Here is a 5,126-nt window from a genome sequence, read left to right as displayed (position 1 = left end):
CAGATGAATTGTTTTATTTTCTAAAATATTTTTTTATTCTTGCATACTGTCATGCAATCATATTTTCACACCTACTTCAAAGTTGTTATGCACCTTTTGTATAGTTAGTACATATCTAAATATTATCAAAATTGTGTTTTTACATGAAAATTGCTTTTGGAAATAACATGGGACAGACACCCACTGTCATATTCAAGTTATTGCATTTTTCCACTAGTTCTCTTCATTTTTTCACTCTCCCACCAACATATGTAATATAGGGCTCTTTTTTTTTTTTTTTTGGTTTTTGGGTCACATCCGGCAGTGCTCAGGGGTTACTCCTGGCTGTGTACTCAGAAATAGCGCCTGGCAGGCACGGGGTACCATGTGGGACACCGGGATTCGAACCAACCACCTTTGGTCCTGTATCGGCTGCTTGCAAGGCAAACACCGCTATTCTATCTCTCCGGGCCCCAATAGAGGGCTCTTTTAAGGATGGATCTAATCAGAAAACATAGAATAAAAAAGCATTACTTCCTAGAACATGCTGCCGTCTGTAAGAAATTCTTATTATAGACACCAACATTTTTGCCTATTTATTTGAAAGGGTAGCTAGTGCACTTAAACATACCAATATGCATATGTATGTATTTTATATATTATTATTTACAATATAATTTTACTGCTTATAAAGGAAACATTTGAGAATAATCATTATTTTAATTTTAGGAAACACTACCTAAAAGAAAAAGCAACAGAAAAAATACTAATGTTAATAATATAGAAGATTAAGCCTCAACTATTAACATATGAATAAAAGCTTCTTACATCCATGCTATAAGACCACTAAGTGTTTTAATAACACTTGTATACAAAGGGCCAGAACAACAATGCAGCAGGTAAGGCACTTGTTCTACACTCAGTTGATCTGGTTTGGTGCCTGAAACCACATATAGTCTCCGGAAGCCTGCCAAGAAGATGCCGAACCACAGTGACAGGAGTTAGCTGTAAGCACTGCTAGGTATGGCCAAAAGAACAAAACAACAAAGCCAAGTTTCTATTTCATTTTCTTTTCTTTCTTTCTTTTTCTTTCTTTCTTTCTTTCTTTCTTTCTTTCTTTCTTTCTTTCTTTCTTTCTTTCTTTCTTTCTTTCTTTCTTTCTTTCTTTCTTTTCTTTCTTTTCTTTCTTCTTTCTTTCTTTCTTTCTTTCTTTCTTTCTTTTCTTTCTTTCTTTCTTTCTTTCTTTCTTTCTTTCTTTTTCTTTCTTTCTTTCTTTCTTTCTTTCTTCTTTCTTTCTTTCTTTTTTCTTTCTTTCTTTCTTCTTTCTTTCTTTCTTTCTTTCTCTCTCTCTCTCTTTCTCTTCTCTTCTTTCTTTCTTTCTTTCTTCTTTCTTTCTTTTCTTTCTTTCTTTTTCTTTCTTTCTTTCTTTCTTTCTTTTCTTTCTTTCTTTCTTTCTTCTTTCTTTCTTTCTTCTTTCTTTCTTCTTTCTTTCTTTTTCTTTCTTTCTTTCTTTCTTTCTTTCTTTCTTTTTCTTTTTCTTTTCTTTCTTTCTTTCTTTCTCTCTCTCTTCTCTTTCTCTCTTTCTCTCTTTCTTCTTTCTTTCTTTCTTCTTTCTTTCTTTCTTTCTTTTCTTTCTTTCTTCTTTCTTTCTTTCTTTCTTTCTTTCTTTCTTTCTTCTTTCTTTCTTCTTTCTTTCTTTCTTTCTTTCTTTCTTTCTTTCTTTCTTTCTTTCTTTCTTTCTTTCTTTCTTTCTTTCTTTCTTTCTTTCTTTCTTTCTTTCTTTCTTTCTTTCTTCTTTTTACAGCCACTGTGAACAAATTATCTATTCCACAAAGATATATTTATTTCTTTGTTCTTAGGTTTAATATCACACAGACATATACTGTTTTAGGAAATTTTTTTTTTGTCAAATATTCGTAAGTTGATGATCTCTCCAATTTGAGGTATCATAGTTATTTCCTTTCCCAACAATTCTAAGATAAAAGTGAGTTTTTTTACACAGTGATGTTGATTAGAACATATTTTCCCTGTTGTAGATAAAAAACTAGTTAATATCTTATAAATTTTCAGGTAGTTAATTAATAATAATACATTTTTAATTTATATAATGTCAAAATATTTTTGTTCTTATATTTCTTTAAATTGCAATGGATTTCATAAAATTTTATAAAATTTAACTCTATAAAATTATTTCAATTAATAGCTACTGATTGAATACTTTTACCAAAATAATTATTAATAGAAAAATATTAGTTGATAATGTTTTTAAAGAGAAAAAGATTTTTAATATGATTTTTATTTTGATCATAGTGGCTTACATATTGTTGACAATAATATTTTAGGTACATATTAACATAAAATCACGGGATTCCCATTACCGATTTGTCCTCCCTACACCTCCAATCCCGTCCTAGCTCCCATATCCTCCTCCCTCACCCCCGGGGCTGCTAGAATAGTGGTCCTCTCTGTGCCTAGCTTACTACTTAGTGGTCTTACACCTGTTTGATCTTGGTACCTCCCATATTTCCTTCTTTAACTTGGAGGCAGGACTAGATAGTTCAAGTTATGTGGTTTTGTTTAAAGGAAAGAAAAGTAATAAACTGGGGTAAAAATCAAATAAGCAAAAATGGGCGGAGTTCTTCTAAGGCTCTCATCATTGGTTTGAGAGACGAAGGGGAAAAAAAGGTGAAACACCCAACAGTATAAAAAGAAGTGTCAAATAAAATATCCAATGAGCACTCCAACAATAAAGATAACAACAAAAAGCCATGGTCTTGAGATAAAAAAAGAAATGAAACAAAACATGGCAGAGCACATAAAGAAAGAAAAGAAAAGAAGAAAATAAATAAATAAATAAATAAATATAAATGGAGACAACAACTTCAATAACCTCACCAAAACAAAGAAATCGACAAAAGCTAGATAAATAAATAAAAAAAATTGTTTTGTTCTTTTTTGCCATTTTTTTCCCTCCTGCACAGGCACAGTAAATATTGGGGTCATTCGAAAAGGAATTCCCTTGGCCTAAGAGATACAGGGTTTCTCCACCCTTGAAATATATTGTCATGGGATTAACTATAGACTCCGTTCAGATTCATTTGGTGCTTTCGTGGTGTTTGGAAGACTTCTGCTCCGTTCTGGGTGATAAAATCAGACCTCTGTATCTAGAGGTCTCGATATCTGCACAGGTCAAGGAGTGGAGCTTATGTTGAAGTCTTTCTTTGTGGTTCTAGAAGTTCTGTTGCCTCAGTGTCATTTTAATCTGTCTTCTGTGGTTGGTGGTCTTGGTCTTTGCGCTGATCTTAGGATGGAGCCTAGACTCCATCCATTCCATTCCATTGCAATTGTCTCAGACAGACCTTTGGAACTGGAGATCATGGTTGTTGTGCAGGTCATAGATCAAACCCTAGACTAGGGTTCTTTTATTTGTCCCAGGATACATATAGACCAATCATGGTTCTATCAGCCAGTCATCTGTAAATCGCGATCTTGGCTTTTGGATAGACCAAAGGGTGACAAGTCTTCTCATTTTGTCTTATTGTCAGCTGGTGGGGTAGGATAACCTGCTCTTAGGTCAGTTTGTTTCCATTTTCCTCGTTGTCAGGATATCCTATCAGAGCTGGCACTTGTTGGTGTCCCAGCAGTATTGATGATATCACGGATGGAATTTATTTCCTGTAGCTGTTGTGAAGAGCTGTGTCATTTCTATGTCTGGGATCCAGGGTTCAAGGCCGGATGAATGGTATCTAATCACCTGGAGTTTAAGTTGGGTCCACATGACATGTGAGAAGAGGATTTTACTCAACTATTTCATATATTTATTTTTATATTTGTCTAATAAATTTGAAATATGATTCTCATCATCTTCAAGTTTCATATAATTGCAGTTTTAAATAAAAATCTAGGGCAAGAGCGATAGCACAGTAGTAGGGTGTTTGTCTTGGACACAACAGATCCAGGACAAACCTGGTTCGATCCTCAGGTATCCCATATGGTCCCCTAAGCCACTAGCGATTTCTGATCGCATAGCCAGGAGTATCCCCTTGTGTATCACTGGGTGTACCCCCCAAAACTAGTAGTTATTTATGAGTTATTGTTTATTTTCCTTATAAGTACTGAGAATGAATAAACTATAATATAGGAGGTAAGGCACTTGCTTTAAATGTGGTTTCAGTTGTTGTGACTCTATTTTAAATTCTCACCGCCATATAAGATCTCTTGGGTACCACAAGGGGATCACTCCTGAGTAAAGCCACAAATAGCACCTGTGCACTCTCAGGTATGGCACATATACCCCTCAAAATCAATCAATCAATCAATCAATTAATTGAAAAATAAGGTATTGAGTACAAAGTAGACTCAGCTTTTAAGTTTTCAATATTTCACAGTATGTGAAAAATGCTTGAATTAAAAAGTGATTTCTACACATAATTTACCATGTCAGATGTCCTTTTAATTATGATTATATACATCATCATTATTTTATTGTGTATTCCATTTTTATTTATTGAGATAATTTAAACATTATGCCGTTTCATATTTGACGCTTCATGCAATTTTATGTTCAATAGATTTAAGATGTTTTTAATTCATCTCTTTCAAGTCACCCAAATCTGTTGCTCAAATACAACTGCATAAGTCTGAAGGCAGACTTGGTCTTAATTCACTGTTTATATAGGCTACAACTTAAATATAATTACTGTAAAATATACTTGGCAACTCCTTAGATTTCAACCTTGTAACTTAATATCATTTTGGTGAATTTTGAAGCATTCTAGCTTTTATCTGTTCTTGAATAAATGGGCAAGAATTAGTCTGCTATTACAGATAGGCAAGTATTCATGATTTTAATTTACCTCTGAAGTCTAGAAATTTTATAATCAGTTTGTCTAGTATCCTCATATTTATAGAATATATATGATAAATGTGACACAATTACTATTGCAAAGTTCTAGAATATGGAGAGTGATGTAGTTTGTGATGATGGACTTAATTTATAGTTTATGCTACTTATTTGAGAGTATGATATAGTCCTAGACTTTTGAGTCACATGATACATTTGAAATGTCAGATTCAACTGTAGAAATCAGTTTATATAATCCTTCACAGTATCACAGAAAGGGAAAGCTAGGGATAGCAGAATAATT

Source organism: Suncus etruscus, chromosome 11 (genome assembly GCF_024139225.1).
Source record: "Suncus etruscus isolate mSunEtr1 chromosome 11, mSunEtr1.pri.cur, whole genome shotgun sequence".
Classification (NCBI taxonomy): domain Eukaryota; kingdom Metazoa; phylum Chordata; class Mammalia; order Eulipotyphla; family Soricidae; genus Suncus; species Suncus etruscus.
The sequence above is the reverse complement of the archived record's forward strand: the minus strand, read 5'-3'. Positions refer to the sequence as shown.